Source organism: Procambarus clarkii, chromosome 12, assembly GCF_040958095.1.
Source record: "Procambarus clarkii isolate CNS0578487 chromosome 12, FALCON_Pclarkii_2.0, whole genome shotgun sequence".
Classification (NCBI taxonomy): domain Eukaryota; kingdom Metazoa; phylum Arthropoda; class Malacostraca; order Decapoda; family Cambaridae; genus Procambarus; species Procambarus clarkii.
This window is the reverse complement of record NC_091161.1, coordinates 25,579,439-25,598,717: the sequence shown is the minus strand read 5'-3', so window position 1 is coordinate 25,598,717 and position 19,279 is coordinate 25,579,439. Positions and strand designations below refer to the sequence as shown.

At 42.1% G+C, this 19,279-nt stretch overlaps 1 long non-coding RNA gene across 1 annotated transcript in view; it reads right to left on the bottom strand.

The window, feature by feature from the left end:
* Positions 1 to 19,279, bottom strand: part of LOC138363888 (uncharacterized) — a 297,587-nt gene that overhangs the window by 46,235 nt on the left and 232,073 nt on the right. Inside the window, exon 2 of the long non-coding RNA XR_011228227.1 lies at positions 2,286 to 2,323. This is a non-coding gene — a long non-coding RNA (uncharacterized lncRNA). The remainder of the gene's footprint in view (positions 1 to 2,285; positions 2,324 to 19,279) is intronic.

Sequence of the window (19,279 nt, the reverse complement as noted above, 5' to 3'; positions counted from 1 at the left end):
CATCACCTGGCCGTCGTATCGACGGGTGCCATCACCTGGCCGTCGTATCGACGGATGCCATCACCTGGCCGTCGTATTGACGGGTGCCATCACCTGGCCGTCGTATTGACGGGTGACATCATTTGACCGTCGTATTGAAGCATGTTTTATTTTTTATTTAATATAATTTTTTTTTATTTAATATAATGTTTTTTATGTGTGTGTGTGTGTGTGTGTGTGTGTGTATTCACCTAGTTGTATTCCCCTAGTTGTGCTTGCTGGGGTTGAACTCTGCTCTTTCGTCAGAGAAAGGTGTGTGGTACTCACCTCACCTAATTGTACTCACATAATTAGGCTTGCAGGGGTTGGGCTTTGTCTCTTTGTTCCCGCCTCTCAACTGTCAATCAACTGGTGTACAGGTTCCTGAGCCTACTGGGCTCTATCATATCAACATTTGAAACTGTATGGAGTCAGCCTCCACCACATCACTGCCTAGTGCATTCCATTTATAAACTACTCTGACACTGAAAAATTTCTTTCTAGCGTCTCTGTGTCTCATCTGGGTACTAAGTTTCCACTTGTGTCCCCTTGTTCGTGTCCCACCCGTGCTGAAGAGTTTGTCTTTGTCCACTCTGTCAACCACCTACAAAATTCTCAGGGAATTTATCATGTCTCCCCTTACTCTTCTGTTTTCCAGGGACGTGAGGTTCAGCTCCTTTAGCCTTTTCTCGTAGCTCATACCTCTCAGTTCCGGGACGAGCCTGGTGGCATACCGCTGATTCTTCTCTGTCTTGTGTTTAACTAGGTATGGACTCAAGGCTGGAGCTGCACATTCCAGGATTGGTCTGACATAAGTGGTATACAGGGTCCTGAACGATTCCTTACACAAGTTTCTAAAGGCAGTTCTTATGTTGGCCAGTCTAGCATATTCCGCTGATGATATTCTTTTGATGTCGGCCTCTGGGGACAGGTTCGGTGTGATATCAACCCCCAGATCTTTCTATTGGACTCTTGCAGGATTTCACCTCCCAGATGGTATCTTGTGTTCAGCCTCCTGCTCCCTTCGCCTAATTTCATTACCTTACACTTTCCTGAGTTGAAATTTAGCAGCTATTTTATAGACCATTCCTCCAGTTTGTCCAGGTTATCCCTTTAGTCTGTCTATCTTCATCTGTTTTGATTCTTCTCATAATTCTTGCATCCTCCAGCAAACATTGAGAGGAACGAGTCTATAATAAAGCATAATAAGGGAGATATTAATAAGGTATTATATATTTCACTGAATAGAACGCGAAATAATAGATATAAATTGAACACGTTTAGATTTAGGAAAGACCTGGGTAAATACTAGTTTGGTAACAGGGTTGTTGACTTGTAGAACAAATTACTGGGTAACATAACAGACGTAGGATCTCTTGAGTTTGGGTGGATATAAGTTAAAGCTGCTACGTATGGGCCAATAGACCTTTCAGCAGTTTCCTTCATTCCTATGTTCTTATGTTTGTATTCTTGTTGCCGATTTGATCATGCTCTATCAAAATAATTCCATGATTACGAGATTCATACATACCGGAATAATATACACACGGCTTTAAAAACGTATCGTATAACACCACCAGTCACTTAAAAGTATATTAATAATTGAATATTATGTCCGCTTGACCTTCAATATGCTTGTGAAAATATTTAGTTTAATATTTTAAACATTTTCAGTAGATACTATTGTTGTTGTCAGTCTTCGAACATTATCAACAGCATCTTCATCATTAATACATGACTAGTAAAATCTCTCCGAGTTCTCTTGATGATGTCTAATGACTATGATACGAAACTTCTGAATTGATGTTAATACAACCAGTGTTGTCCTCAGTGATTTAAAACCTACATCACTTGTATACATATCATACCTGCAATGTGTTCCCGTATTGTAACCCGAGCTCCCTCACACACCTGCAGTGCCCTCGCACATACCTGCAGCGCCCTCGCACATACCTGTAGCTTCCTCACATACTTGTAGTTTCCTCACACACCTGTATACATATCATACCTGCAATCTGTTCCCGTATTGTAACCCGAGCTCCCTCACACACCTGCAGCGCCCTCGCACATACCTGTAGCGCCCTCGCACATACCTGTAGCTTCTTCACATACCTGTAGTTTCCTCACACACCTGTATACATATCATACCAGCAATGTGTTCATGTATTGTAACCTGAGCTCCCCACGTGTTGCGACCCAAGTGGTTTTAACAGCAGTGACCATGTGGAGGGGACGGTGGACATTACCTGTAGCTCCCTCATACACACCTGAAGTGCCGTTGCACACACCTGCAGCTCCAACACACCTGCAGTAGAAAAGCCCTTTTAAGTATGTTTCGAGCAAATTAACTAGTGCATACAACTTTAAAATGTATATATAAATCCATACAAGTACATATATGTAAGGGACATTTGCAAACATTCAGGAAATATAAAAGGATTAGAATGCAGTTATAACTGTAGCGAGTTAATCTTATACTCGCTCCATTATCTCATAATCTTAATAGCATAACTAATTAGCACTAATTATAGAAGCTACAGTCCTTTCCCCCAATTACCGGTAATACTCTTCTCATCTTGTTGGAGGGAGCCGAGGTGTAGTCACCATATAAGCAAGCGATATGAGGAATAGCGAACAGTACAATTTCCACAGTTAACAATGTAGCACTCAGCGTGTACAGATCTAATTGACCCAAGACGCTACAGCTTCAACACAGAGCAGACAGCAGACTACGACCACATCGAGCTACAACGTTCTCGCTCCCCGAGTTCAGACACTGGCAATTCCCAATAGAGCCGCCACACTCTTCCACATAGAGCTCCGCGACTCCGGCCTCACTCAGCTCTCTGCTCTGCTCCAAGCTCCGTCTGAACGTTTACGACAATGCCACCAACCGACTACTGTAATCAAGACTAATAAATAAATATGAAAACTCACTAAACAATGTGTATCTAATCTACCCAACGACGTAACAATCATACGTTACATAACCATCCCCAAAAAGTGTTTAAATATACTAAGGAAAGGAAAATGTCGCTTTGAATAAACATGTAGATCAACATCACAACAAAAGTCTGGAGATGTGTTGGGATCTTGGCACATGCGCTGGTTAGGCAAAACCTTCTGCTCTACAAATGCAAGTGTTTGGGTATATTCTCCGCAGGCAAGGGATAAAGTTGAAAAGAAATAGTGTGACGTAATATGATCAAGCCCACTGTCCGCTTCTCGGTAAACAATATCCACCGAGCTAGAAACAAAGAGGAATTTAAATATAGTTGTAATGACAAAGGTATTGTACGAGTAATGCAATTCCGTTAATGAATAATTGGAAAGCTTTCATTAGCAAGAACACCATGTATGCTAGCTACACGATATACTTTTCATGGAAGGCGTGTGGCAGCTTTTGCTGACAGAGTTAAGTGCGTAGGACGGTAGTAGGCACCACAGTAATAGTAATATGGTTATGGCCATTGGAAACTGTGGCTGCTGTTGTAGCTGCTTCAACGTGAATTAGGTCGATGTACTGTTGCAATATACAACATAGGAGAAAGTATGAGGTAGTGAATCAAGAACTACATCACTTATCAAATGGTGGACGGAAATGAGTGAGAAAACGAAAATATCACGAGGAAATTACCTTAAACGAGACACGAAAAAGTTATTTGAGAGAAACTTAAGGCGACAGATTTTTCTCTCTTCTGATTCATATATTTAGGGGTTCTTTGGGAATTTTAAATTTGGCAGACCTGAACATGAGAGTTGGGCAGTTCTTGAGCCTTGTCTTGTTTACCGAGGTGGTTACTGGATTATGATGGATTATGATGTATTATGATTTATTTAAAACAATTACAAATAAAGCCCAGAAACGTTGTACGCTATAGATTGCTGATTTAAAATAGTAGTGACCCAAAATGAATAACCATGGCACTAAAGAACCTAACCAGAAAACAGAAGGCTCAATACAAACGAATTATGACAAGAATATTTAAGATAAAAGTACGTATTGCAAGGCCAGCAAAGAAAGCCTTCAGTGTTTCACCAGATGAAACAAAGATTACAGACAATACCTGGCTATTAAAATATAAGTCAAATAACTGATAATGAAAATGGTTTAAATTACGAAATTATAAGAAAGTACCAAAGAACTTTATGAATACAGCAAAACAAATCAACGTAGAATGTGCAGATGACGTCCCGACTAGTTTAGTGGTTACCAGAGAGGAAATTATTAAATAAACAAACAAATAAAAAAGGACGCAATGGCGATCACAGGAGGAGAAGGAGGTAAGCTGCCGCAGCCACAAGGTCACCTGACCTTAAGGCAGCCAGGATGTCTCCAAAGGACAGAGTCAGAGATTGCAGGTATTTCAAATATAATGTTTATATGAAACTCTGTGTTCATTTTTACTTTAATCATCATAAAGTTAAGTGAGCAATACTGTCGAGCGTTTCCTGCATCATTCAATTTTTTTTTATGAAAAAATAGCTAAAATATATTTAGAATTCAGGATGTGGTTACAATACCCCTGAACATGTTTCTTCTCTCTTTTTAGAGGCAACTATGTTTATACGTTCTGCTTCTGGGGGAATCTGGCTCCAAGATAATAAATCTCATAAATCATTTGTAGGACCATCCTTAAGATAAGGAACTAATAATTGGAGAACCAGTGCCTATGGATCTCTTATATAAGTATGATGGAAATCTATTACTGTATAATGAATGAACTGTAGTTATAATAAATTACGAAGCCAAATCCCTCCACACACTGGGGGGGGGGGGGTTGATTAGTACAGAGAAATTAATGCATTTCAAGTAAAAATAAATGAAGATTAATACACATGAAATATTGAAGAAAATATGAAATATTGGAAATTTTAAATAATCTTTGGGTTAATAAAATATAATATTCTACAAACTACAAGAACGAAATACCAGCTTAGCTGTATGAAGGAAAGCTAGCATGCATCGGGATATATTCGTCACGAGAAATTTGTTTCATCAGGCTATCCTGGGAACACTTGATCGAGGCAGCATCATATCTTCCTTATTATCAGCAATTCCAAGCTGAAAGGCGAGTAGTATGTAGAAATCACCTAGAGAGTTATAATACCACATTTCTAAATTAGATGTGGTATAGCCCTGTATGTACACTTACTGGTTATTTTTAATGGATGTGCAGCATAACGACAAATTGTCCTACTTATTATGTTAAATGTGATCACAAAAAACAAGGGAAATGAACTTATAGATATGCCGATACTGATGTCTGTGATATGATGAAGCAGTCTCGTCCTCCTAGCGTCCATAGTGGAAGGGACGGTGGATTGATGAGGCGGTAATTTGACCAGCTTCCAGACAATCTCTCTAGCTTAATGGCGTCGCTTGCCAGTCCTTCCTCCTTCCCGGGTAGCTCATCATGCGCAGTTTTGCTATGGTGCGCTTAATATTATCTATGATTTAATTAATATCCCAGTTTATAGGAACTAAAGATTATCAGGAATTAGAGAATTAATTTGTCATATTTGACAATATTCAAATTCTCATTTCATAATAATTAAATGAACGTTGTTCAATATGAGAGTGTACTGGATATATATTCAGTAGTATGTGAATGCGCTGGAATAGCAATTGGTATTTGCAAGAATTATTACCAGCTAATAAACAATACTATATAAAGGAAAATAAATGTATTATCTGCTTTAGTTCACGAAGTATATTCATGCAAGAGTGTTATTAAATAATACTCATTAAAGAATGTGAAATTAGGATAATTTTATATAATTCTTATTAATGTAAATATTTTTCCTTTCGTCGTGTGATCTGATGCAACACTTTACTAGAATTTCTGGGGAAATGAGGCATTATTATGAGTTAATTAAATCATGTTATTTTCACTACTCTATTGGTTAGTAGTGTTAGTAAAATTATATTACACATTACAAGAATAGTTTCTGAAGGTACTGAATATTAGTAATAAAGTGTTGAATATTTCCAACACTACTATCATACTCCCCAAAGCTAAACCGGAAATTAGAAATTCAATTGTGTTACTCTAAACAGCGAGCTAAACTTTCCCCAGTTCTTGAGTACTTGAGTATGAATCTAATGGTTAAAAAATAATATGATTAAGCCCATTTTAATCAGGAACTCGCCCCCGTCTTCAGCAGAGTGAGTGAGTGAGAGTTGTTTTCGATCCCTTGTACCAATTGGGTGTGAAACTTTATCAAACTAGTAAATCTTTGAGTTCACACTTATATACATTGTGTGATTAGAATGGGCCCAACAATCCAATGCATTACATTTACATGCTTACAATGCATTGCAGTGTTGCATCCTCAACGGTGCTGTTTTCGGCCTCAGTGTAGCATTCTTCCATTAAATATTCCTGCCGAGACTGAAGCAGGTGCTGAGGCTTTTCCTGGATGAGGAACAGGGGCCAGTGTCATCGTTGGTGCTGCCCATCCTCACCAACCCGTCCTCTTAAAAATAACGTCGCTTTTCGCTCGTATGCGCGCTACGGCCAAAAACGGACGTAATTTTCAATGATCTTCTCACAAAAGTGATGTACTGTCCCTTTTCTATTTGAGTCTTCTGGCTTACTCAGAAAGATTAGGAGAGGAAACTTTCAATTAACATTCTTTATGACGTTTTGAAACTAAAAGGAGAATTTCCTGTCCACCTAACCTACCAGCGGACCCTTAACTTACTGTTTTGGAAAAAAAATCCAAATATATTGTCATTTGTTTTCAATTTTCAAGTTAGGTCCATATTTGTCCATACGGGCAAACGGCCAAGTCAGCGGTAATTTGTAAGAGGACAGGTTGGGCCATCTTCAACACATTGTGGGTCTTGCCACTCTTCATGCTCTCCAGGATCATTAGCACGATATGGTTTCAAGGCACAGCTGATAATGCATATCGCCAGCGCCAAGGACGTCCCCACCTGATCAGCAGCATCAGTAAACTTGTAGCCAATATTCTCATCTCCATCTTTGTCCAGTTTCTTTTTCTCATACAGGCTAGCTTGATGAAGCTGGTGCCTCTGGTGGGTGTAGATTTGATCCTGAACGGTATTCACCTGTGTATGCTTAATGCTCTCTATGCCTTTGAGTACAGATGGTTCAACATGGGTTAGGAACTAATCAAGAGATTAAGTTTCATCGAAGAGAACTGGCCGTACTTCATGGGGTTTGGCCTTCCCCTTGCACTTATCACAATGTATCAATCTTCAATGTAGATTAGTGGATGTCTCTTTGCTGTGTCACTTCCTGTTATCATCATCAGTGCCAACGAGGCTGGTCCAGTGCTCAACTCCAATGGTTGCCAAATGCATTTGTTTTCTTTGGTGGTTGGTGTGTCGAACTGCATCATCTAAATTCTAGTCACAAGATATCTTCCACCGACCCCCAGCAAGACTCCTCAGCCATCTCCTTATCGCTCTACTTCCTTTCTTCCCATTAGATGTTAGGAAGATTGTTTTACTCAATGGGAATTGCTTCAGATATTTGAAGCTGTTGTGTGTGACAAAAGCAAAAGTTGCTTCACCAAAGATGCAACAATATTTCATATTAATATTGCTTGGCCGGCAGTTGTTCTGTTGTATACTAAGAATTATTTTGACCCCATGTTAATTGTTAATGATTTAGAGATACCATCTCTCTTCCCCAGAAGAGAAGCTACATGTATTAGTCCATGGACTTTTTTTTTATATCCACATAACTTGGTCAAATAGGTCATCGACGGGTGTGGTTTCTTACACCCCCTTACTCACTCAACTGGAACTTGTTCCATCAGCTATGAGAGTTTGTTATTTGGCTGCCTCTCTTGCCATCTTGTGCAAGGGACTATAGTTAGCAATAGTATCTATGAGGAAAATACGCGAGTGTATAGTAATTTTAAGGTTTTATGATTGACTTGTGGAATCTATGAAAAATATAGATCAAGAAATGTGAATGTACTTAAAATAGTGAAATGGAGTGAGACATTGACAGTATGTGATGAATTTGTAAGCTGATAAATGGCTCGTGATTAAGTGGATGTAAGGACGCCAGACAGCTGAATGGACAGTGCTTCGGATTCGTAGTCCCAAGGTTCCGGGTTCGATCCCCAGTGGAGGCGGAAACAAATGGGCAGAGATTTTTTCGCCCTGATGCATATGTTCACCTAGCAGTAAATAGGTACCTGGGAGTTAGACAGCTGCTATGGGCTGCTTCCTGGTGGGGTGTATAAAAAAATGAGGCCTGGTCGAGGACCGGGCTGCGGGGACGCTAAGCCCGGAAATCATCTCGAGATAAGCCTCAAGATAAGATACATGACAGTTTTTATAATCATAATATTAATTGGAGAGAGCCAAAACATATTGCTAAGTGCAGGGGTTTTGATGAACGCAATTTGATCAAGTCAGCCCAAATTAACCAATGTCCCAATATTTTTAATGTTAGCATTGACCTGTACAAACTAGACCTATATATATATATATTATATATATATATATATATTGTAGTTACAAATTGTAACTCCCTACTTAGCGAGGAAGGCAGGCTCGTGATTCGTCGATCTTCACCTGACCACAGTAAAGTGAGGCAACTACATAGGGTGGGGGGTGTTTGGGTTGGGGGAGGGTTGTGCGGTTGTGGGGAGTGGTCGGTGGTGGTTGGGGGAGGGGGTGGGTGGTGGTAGTTGTTGGGGGGGGGGTTATATATGTTCTCTCGGAGCGCTTCACACCCACGCCTCCCCAACTCGCTCGAAAAAGTTACAGCCCCGCTCCTGTGGCAGGTAAGTCCACTACGGGCTCACCATAGCCCGTGCTACTTGGAACTTTGTTCCCAGTAGCTGAATCTATAACAACAACAACGCTTCACTCTTAGAATGTCAGCCCCACTCCCATCCTGGCGTTTTATACCGGGAAGAGACAGAAAGCTTTCTTTCTGGCGATCCAGAAAGAAAGCTTTCTTCCATCGGCACTGACCCGATGAAGGGGATGTCAGCTGAATGAACTGGGCTCTTTCTTCATACCGAATGCCAGTTAAACAGCGCCATGCTCCACCCAATCAAGGTTCGGTTCCAAGGAACCAACACCATGGCCGAGATTCTGGCCCTCTTGACGGCGATCTCTGATGTTGCTTCAATCGACGTCATCATGGAGAAAAAGGGACTCCAGATTCTGTCCAGCAGTGCTGTAACACTCCAAGGCCTGTTCAATCCCACAACAATAAAGGCATTAGAGCCAGAAAACCCGATCCTTCAACCTCCCCACCAATATGAGGCGGTAAGAAGCACATTCGTCTACCGACTGAGCACTCTTATCGCGGAAAGAACGATAGCCTATATCATCCACAGCATCAACCTTCAGAACCAGTCATTGACTGCTGTTTCAGCAAACCTCATCCAGCAGGATGGAAACCTGAGACCCACCCTCAAGTCTCCAGCAGAGGCCACTCTCGCGGCGGACAACGGCCTTAAATGTTTTGGCGTGGCCTGCACACCCCATCAGATCTCCAGGCAACGATACTGCCGCCTATGTCAATGCTTCAGGTGTTACCAATGCCCTCACTACGTCCAGAAATGCAACAGCCAGGTCAGAGATGCAGTATCTGTGCAGAAAACCAAGTAGTAGACATCCGTCAATCCCGTGGGGTTATTGAAATGTTCCCTGGGTGTCTGCTTGGGGGCAACGTCTGCTGTGGCTGTTAAATCCAACCCAAGAACGGCATCCCAACCACAGCGAGTGCAGATAAACGCTAAAACGGTTACATCCGTCAGTGGTCGAGACTACCTCTGAAGTCTCTTCCTCTACCTGCTTCCCACTACAGGAACTGTCAAGGTGAATTGCAACGCTGTCTCCTATATGAAGACGCCCCACACCATCCCATACGATTAGGAGAAGGTAACTTCCCACTTCTGAAATTACTCTAGATATGAAAAAAACCCAGACGCACTCAACCGAATAACAATGCCTATGTAAGACATGCTACCCAACTTCAGATTATTCTTAATGTTTTATAAATGACCCTTTAGACCACTATACGTGCTGTGCGAGATCTCGTCATCAGTATGACCTAGATTTTGCTAGTGGAAGCTAATAGATCAGCCATACATTTCATGTTCTCTCCTGAACCCATGTATGACTGACCTTCCTATGAGGTGGAATATGTTGGATGAGCTGGTAGCTGTTTTTTTATCTACACTGTATAACATATCATACACAATAGGGTTGCAGCACATTACTGTAACAAGCATAGATATATACAGCAAAAACAAACATTATTCGAACTGAGTGAATTCAAACTGAATTTCAGTGATTCAGTGCTTAGCTCTTAAGAAAATCAGTGTTATTATTTTGAAAAAATTAATATTTTTTGTAGAGGCAGGTATTTTCTCTCCTGATTCCATGTATTACTAACCATCCTGTGAGACGGGAATATTATATGAACTTATAGCTAGTTTTTATTTACTCTGTGTAATCCATCATGTAGACTTGGGTAACAGCACATTGCTGTGTATACCTAAGCTTGTTAATAAAGGACAAAACAAGTATGCTGCCAAGGCATGCAAACCCTGGTTGACGAAATTCAAAACAAAACTAGAAAAGGTATTTATATATAAAAAAAACTGGTTCTTGAGCTAAAGGGACTGAGTTATGAAGGAAGAGTTGGACCTCATTACATTAGAAGAAAAATCTGGTAGGTATAAGTAGGGTGTACAAGGTACAAAGGGTAATTGAAATAGATATAGAAACAACGGCTATATTAATGCCATAACTAAACAGGAAACATGTAATCAGTTCACAGTAATCACCTTATCGTGATACGTCAATGAACACATCCACACAACTGGATTTGTTACTTGATATATCACGATAATGTGATTTCTCTCTGCATTGAAAGAGGGGCGTCAGAGGTAGAACTACTGGACGACATAACCAGAGTGCATGGGGGCGAAATGTGTGAAACCCTAGTTTGGCTTCAGTGGAAACCTCGGGAATCCAAGTGGGAGTAGTTTTGCAATTTTGATTGACCAGATTGCAATTTTATTGACCATGTCGTGGAGCAGTCGACTAGAGCGTGCCGGGAACATCCAGCTCATGGGTTCGAACCTTCATCACGGCGCCTGTGGATTTGTGCATGGATCAGTAACAGATGTCTGGTTGTTTTCTGTCTGAAGTATCGTCATTGAGGGGAATTAACTAAAGGACGTTTTCAATCATAAATCAACACGGTTTCCATGCCTAAACAAGGAAAAACAGCCCGTCCTCCAAACATCTCGTCCTCGTCTAGGTTCTGTTGGCGATTATTTGTATTTGTAGTATGTGGGTGAAGCATTTACAGCGTTGTGGTTCGAACAAAATTAGTCAGTAAAGAACTCGTTCTGGAAATGTTCGAGCGAAATCAGTTGCAAGTCGTGTAAACCGTTTTTTATTCATAAACAGGGGGTTTGGCAGGTGCATGGAATCACTTTTGGGTCTTTGTTTGGAGCTGCTGGATGGAAAGGACTTTGGTCGAGGACGGGTTGGGAAAAAGAGTGGATCCACAGCATTAAACCACTGATCTAAATGTTGGGGCTAAAGAGCCGATTCTCAACCCCATAAGCCAGTTGAGTCGAGTACAATTAGACGAGTACTTCATCCAAAACTTAAAGCTTTGCCAGCAGATGCAACACATTCGTTCCTGCATGGTACAAGCCTCTGATAAACTGTCTGTCCTAGGAACATAATTCATACAATTTAAATTTTGTATACAATACACTGAAGTCGTATCTTCATTAACCAAGTTCTGAGCCTTGAGCTGCATATTGAGAAGAGAATTTTAGTGAAGATTGTGTGGTGAATAACTTTGGGTTCTTCATTAATTCCATTTACAAGTTTCCGTTCCGAAGAATATGCAATGCTGCGTGTCAGAAGCATTCTCTATGGTTCTATGATTCATAGACAATGGTTCTTTAGATCCAGATTCCAGTCTGCATTTATCTGTTGTCTACAAAGATAAAAGGCAAACATTAACTGCATTCCTTCAACAGGAAGAACTGCTTATTACTAACCCAATCATCTCGTTACGTTTTGGGACATCGTATTTTCTATAATTCGTCTGTTAATATTGCTCCAAATGAATCACTGAGAAAATTAATGAAGAACCTTTTGTCCACGTTTCATGTTTTCAGAATATATTATTGCTTCGCTCATTTTTAACCTCAAAATATTTTAATATGGCACTACAAATATTTTTTTCTTAAATATTACATTCATTGTAAAGAGCATCATTATAGGCATCTTAACAACGAATGAGGTTATGACTCGCTCTGTTAAGGGCCCGGAGTCATGGTTATTTATTAAATGTTTTCAGAATTTTATTTAATTGCCATTTAGCCTTTATAACAATCATCTGGGAACACATGCCACCAGGGATTTGAAGGCCAGTTAATTCACCCCGGCCCCTTCATTCACCCCGGGCCCCTTCATTCACCCCGGGCCCCTTCATTCACCCCGGGCCCCTTCATTCACCCCGGGCCCCTTCATTCACCCCGGCCCCCTTCATTCACCCCGGGCCCCCTTCATTCACCCCGGCCCCCTTCATTCACCCCGGCCCCTTCATTCACCCCGGCCCCTTCATTCACCCCGGCCACTTCATTCACCCCGGCCCCTTCATTCACCCCGGCCCTTTCATTCACCCCGGCCTCCTTCATTCACCCCGGCCCCTTCATTCACCCTGGCCCCTTCATTCACCCCGGGCCCTTCATTCACCCCGGGCCCTTCATTCACCCCGGGCCCTTCATTCACCCCGGCCACTTCATTCACCCCGGGCTCCTTCATTCACCCCGGCCACTTCATTCACCCTGGGCCCTTTCATTCACCCCGGCCCCTTCATTCACCCCGGCCCCTTCATTCACCCCGGCCCCTTCATTCACCCCGGCCCCTTCATTCACCTCGGCCCCTTCATTCACCCCGGCCCCTTCATTCACCCCGGCCTCCTTCATTCACCCCGGCCTCCTTCATTCACCCCGGCCCCTTCATTCACCCTGGCCCCTTCATTCACCCTGGCCCCTTCATTCACCCCGGGCCCTTCATTCACCCCGGGCCCTTCATTCACCCCGGCCACTTCATTCACCCCGGCCCCTTCATTCACCCCGGCCTCCTTCATTCACCCCGGCCCCTTCATTCACCCTGGGCCCTTCATTCACCCCGGGCCCTTCATTCACCCCGGGCCCCTTCATTCACCCCGGGCCCCTTCATTCACCCCGTCCACTTTGGAACCTGGTAGACAATGTGCGGTTTTTGGACAGTGTTCTATAGATTATTGATTTATTGTATTTTGACGGGGAGACATTTTAACGTATTAAACGAAACTCCTTACTGATCTTGATTGTAAAGAACAAATGTGACATAACCAAGCCGGCAAAGATGGATACCGTTCTGGTCTTTCTCTGCCCCCAATGTTCGTCCTGTTTTACTCCAGACTTCCAGCTTCTTGTAGCTTTCAGTTGATGAGTGTTCACCACACAGTTTGCACACCACTCAATAAAGATATTTCAAACAATCGCCTGTGCTAGGCAGGCCCATGAAGCAAGCAAACTGTACTACCTGATACACCACAGACTATGAAAAGTCGGCCTATTCCATCCCCGCCACCATCACAATCCCATGAACATAGGCCCCATCCCCAGCCTTCAAAGGTTCATAAATCTTACACGGGAGCATGAGGTCAACGCAAGAGGCAGATCCCGGGCTCTGCTCAATGTGTACCTCACCTGCTGGGCATCAGAGGCATGTTAGACCAGATACTAGACGCAGCGGTGGTCGACAACCCTCCCATCCCCCGCTAGTTTAGATATGAATTATTAGACACCTTAGTTTAGGTCTGTTACTGCAAGATGACAGTTTTGTTACTACACTAAAAACGGTTATGTTACTAAAGGAGGATTGTTTGTTACGGTGTGAAGTCTTAACAGACATGCTCAGTAACACATTAACGGTGTGACAGTCAATGATATTGTAGATACGTTTTGACAGTGTGGTTAATGCCTTTAGTGAAGTTATTACAAAACGGTAGGATTACCTGTTTCTCTTTGTATGTACTGTTCTCTTAAGATTGTTTAACAATGTTACAAAGTTATTCTAGCATAGTATGTTATATAAACTATTAGTTTTATGTGCATGAAGTTATATACTAAAAGTTACAAAATAGAAACATTGACGATTTTGTTATACAGGTTAAGTTAGGCTACGAGTATATTTAGCATAAAGACGAGTGCTTAGCGAGTTTTTCTCGCTAAGCGTTCGTCTTGATGCTTAAATGATGGATAGTAATCCTAATTATTTACGATCACCGTTCCCTGGTTTATTCCCAATTTTTATATGATTTACTAGTTTCCATGTTACTTGGATTTTTTTTCGTTCCAAACTCTACTATTTACAAGTCCAGTTGAGCACCATTTCCCACGTTTATTCTAGTAACATAAAATCTCCGACATGCAAACATTACCGGGCACAGAAGCCTTAGACATTTACGCCAGGATGAGCCTTTCTTCAATTATATCTGTATTATCTATCTACAACTTTTAGGCATCCATTATTTTGATCATTGACAAATAATAAATACAGATAATTCTAAATAGATTGGATTGTTATAGACGTGTTTGCGCGCCTGCACGTTAGTTGCTATGAGGGAACTTTTGTCCTGGGTTTGATACAACGCATCAGTGCTAGGGGAAGAGATTACACGATGGTGTCATGTGCATTTTGAAAGTTGTGTCTTACGATGTTGCCTTGTAGAGAATAGTTTGAGGACTCCGTATTGTATGTTGAAGGAGTAGTGAAGAGTTTTATGGGGTCATGTAAGTTGTCTTCCGGTTCATTTAGTACATAGGCGGCTTGTCATTTGGTGAGCTGGCACCACTGACCCTAGGTCAGGTCGCCAGCGAGGCCACCTCTCCCAAGTTTACCCCTAAGGTAATATTTCCATGTATAAGTGTACTACTTGGTTTATATTGAGAGTATTGTATATCTATGGCTTGTACCAAGCTATTTACTAAGCAAGGAAATGCGTAGTAGTTCTTTTCAAAGTGATGGAAGAATCAGAAGGATGTGATAATGAGTTCAGAGTATTGGCACTTGTTGGTTTGGCATCACTGCAACGAGCCGCCCTCAGCTCAGGTCAAGATGTTCTCTCAGTCAGCTGTAGATTGCCACATGCTCCCTTGTTTATTAATTCATTAATTTAGAGAATTTCATGTTACTATCAGTAATTTTATTCAATAACTACTTTGTTCATTTGCCTAAGTAATTAACTATTATTTAAGTGTAAAAATTAAATCCCTTTAATTGGCCAAGTGCAGATGATTTAACTTTGTTAAGGAACTGTGTCAACTAGTTGGCAACCAGCTAAGGTCGGCCTGCTTGGGAGAAGAACGAATTTGGGTAGTGTGGTTTTGGCTGCCAGAGCAGGAAGGTGGGACCACTACCCCAAGGAGGCCAGGGCAGGAAGGTGGGACCACTACCCCAAGGAGGCCAGGGCAGGAAGGTGGGACCACTACCCCAAGGAGGCCAGGGCAGGAAGGTGGGACCACTACCCCAAGGAGGCCAGGGCAGGAAGGTGGGACCACTACCCCAAGGAGGCCAGGGCAGGAAGGTGGGACCACTACCCCAAGGAGGCCAGGAGCAGGAAGGTGGGACCACTACCCCAAGGAGGCCAGGGGCAGGAAGGTGGGACCACTACCCCAAGGAGGCCAGGGCAGGAAGGTGGGACCACTACCCCAAGGAGGCCAGGGGCAGGAAGGTGGGACCACTACCCCAAGGAGGCCAGGGGCAGGAAGGTGGGACCACTACCCCAAGGAGGCCAGGGGCAGGAAGGTGGGACCACTACCCCAAGGAGGCCAGGGGCAGGAAGGTCGGACCACTACCCCAAGGAGGCCAGGGGCAGGAAGGTGGGACCACTACCCCAAGGAGGCCAGGGGCAGGAAGGTGGGACCACTACCCCAAGGAGGCCAGGGCAGGAAGGTGGGACCACTACCCCAAGGAGGCCAGGGGCAGGAAGGTGGGACCACTACCCCAAGGAGGCCAGGGCAGGAAGGTGGGACCACTACCCCAAGGAGGCCAGGGCAGGAAGGTGGGACCACTACCCCAAGGAGGCCAGAACATCGGCTGGGAGTTTTTACATATTTTAAGGTAAAGTCTTGTATCGAGTTATTAAAAAATGATTTTAATAAACTGTACTAAGTGCCTCAAGCCAGGAATCATTAAGCTAGGGATATGTGGTATGGCTAGCTGGGGTATAACCAAGGGCTACATATGCTTCAAGGAGGAAGATTTCAACAAACGAGTTATGGAAACGTTGGAAAGGAAATTAAAGGTAAAGGACATTGATGCAGAATTGCGAATTGTTGAAGGAGAGGAAGAGGAAGCGCAGATAAAGAAGATGAAGGAAGCTCGATCCAGAGCTTCTCTTGAGGTTATCTTGAGATGATTTCGGGGCTTTAGTGTCCCCGCGGCCCGGTCCTCGACCAGGCCTCCAGCCCCAGGAAGCAGCCCGTGACAGCTAACACCCAGGTACCTATTTTACTGCTAGGTAACAGGGGCATTGGGTGAAAGAAACTCCTCTATTGTTTCTCGCCGGCGCCTGGGATCGAACCCAGGACCACAGGATCACAAGTACAGCGTGCTGTCCACTCGGCCGACCGGCTCCAATCTAGGAGCTAGTGCCAATCCTGCAAAGACGCGAAAATCTGGTCGAGGTGGCCATTTTCCAAACAAGAACAAGTTTTAGTTTTGATATAATTTCACAAGACATCGTCACTGCTTTTTCAAATGGGTTTTTGTAATTTACTATTACATAATTTAAATATTTGATGGGATATTAAGCTAGTTTGAGCTAGGATTGTACATATTTTAGCTGTACACACAATCTTTTATAATTTATTGATTAGTTTTTATAGAATGACATTTACATTATTTCATTTGTTTTCCCTTTCAATTATCAGAGTCTAAGGAAATACAGATATTAATGAGGTACAAGAATAAATTAATACTGTTGGGAAAAAAATTATATTTTAGGTATATTTTAGGTGTAAAAATATCTTACATAAAATAAAGTAGCCGTCACAACTGCAAGAAAAATGACAGGTTGGATAAGAAGAACCTTTCACACTAGAGATGCTATACCGATGATGATACTTTTCAAGACGTAAGTGCTCTCTAGAGTGGAGTACTGCTGCACACAATGACAACCACTTTCAAAGCTGGAGAAATTGCTGACCAGCAGAGCGTGCAGAGATCCTTTACTGCTAGAATCCAATCAGTAAAACACCTAAACTACTGGGACCGACTTAAGAGCCTAAATCTGTATTCTCTTGAGCGCAGGCAGGAGAGATACGTAATAATTTACACGTGGAAAATAGTAGAGGGGCTTGTTCCAAACCTGCACACAGAAATAACACCACACGAGACCAGAAGGCATAACAATGTGCATAATACCCCCTGTTGAAGAGCAGAGGTGCAATAGGTACTCAGAGAGAACTATCAAAATCAGAGGCACGAGATTGTTCAACACGCTTCCACTACACATAAGGGACATAACTGGCCGAGCCCTCACAGTATTCAACAGAGTACTCGATAAGCACCTTTAAAGAATTCTTGATCAACCAGGCTGTGACTCGTACGTCAGGCTGCGAACAGCCGCGTATGGAGCAGTAGCAAAAGGTAAAAGACTCAACATAACCCTAAACTGGATCCAATCTTATGTTGGAATACCATTAAATGATTATTTAGTGCTGGTGCTGCTCTTTGCACGGATAGTCAACAGGCATATTGGAGACTATTTGGACCAGTATCATCAACCCAAACTGACCTGTTTGCCATACAACAGACATTCGCATATGTGATCACACTAAATACCACTTTTGTGGGAACCGACCTGTGAGATTTATATTTATTTAATTTATATGAATTTATATTTACGTTAATTTATATACTTCGATAGCAATTTGTATAATGATAAGTGGACTGTATTTCTGCAATAATCTCAATCTCACAAATCGATCCTCTACACATTAGGGGGGGGTTATTAAATTAATATATATATGCAGCCAATCAAACTACAGAAATAACTACATACATTAAAGAGGTTCCTTATCTTATAGTACAGCAGGTTAGTCCACCAGGTATAACTAGGGTGTAGACACCAAATTATCCTCTTTGAGGTAGCTTCCATATCACCCAGTAACTGGTGCACAAATCTTGCATCCTCGTCTTGACCTGTCAAAAGTGCGCTAGCTGTGAAGCGAGATACCTATATATGACAAGTATATCAGAGAAAACAGTACATGGAACATGAAGACCTGGCTTAATTACCTTTAGTTTGAGGCTTCCATGTGATCTAACCGGGTCACCCTATATAATGACATTAATGGCCACTAATGATAAATAATGGGTTTCGGAAAGAACACTTAACTTGATTTGTTGACAGCGTGTTGACAGATGGTACACCTTTGGTATCCATAACACTACGTCCAAGTAAAATTAACAGGAGCCGAATTTGCTCCCGTGTGAGCCTCTGGTCTCGTATAACAATGGCTGCCCTCCTTCCCCACTCTGACGCCTGGCCTACTTTGTCCAGATTTCAGAAAGTGATAGAAGGGTCACATTTACTCTACTTTAATATTGATAATTAAGTTAATTTATATAAGATGTTTTTATGATGGTAAAGTCCAAAGACTAATGTATTTAAGAACAATTCCCAGCAGAATAGCTGGTGAATTATAATAGTATGTGGTGATGATATCCCGTTTTCTTTAGACGGTAATTCCACTAAAAGTTACGTTTTCTATGGGTAACTTGTTTATACAATACAGCTATTATCTGTATGATATATTAAATGGTGTCGGATTTTCCGACATAATTCCCCAGGGGCTGCTCACGGGTCGAAGTCCTAATTAGAACAGACGAACACCGATACTCCTCCTTCGAATTATTAGATTAATTTGATGTTAGTAGTTAGTAATCACACATTTGTGTGTCTGTTCGTACAGGACGGATGTCCCGTACTAGAGTTGCAGGGGTTAGAAGTCTAATGCAATTTCATTTCCCTGTCAACTCTTGAAAGGCTAATATTCAAGCCTTATTACATATTATTTAACCCAGAAGACTGGATGTGATCAAGTACTACAGTCAAGTATGATTCAGGGACTGCAGTGAGATCAGTGACATAGATATAACTTGAAGTTTGTTCAGGTAACTAGTCACTGATATATAAACACTGAGGCCCATGAAATACAT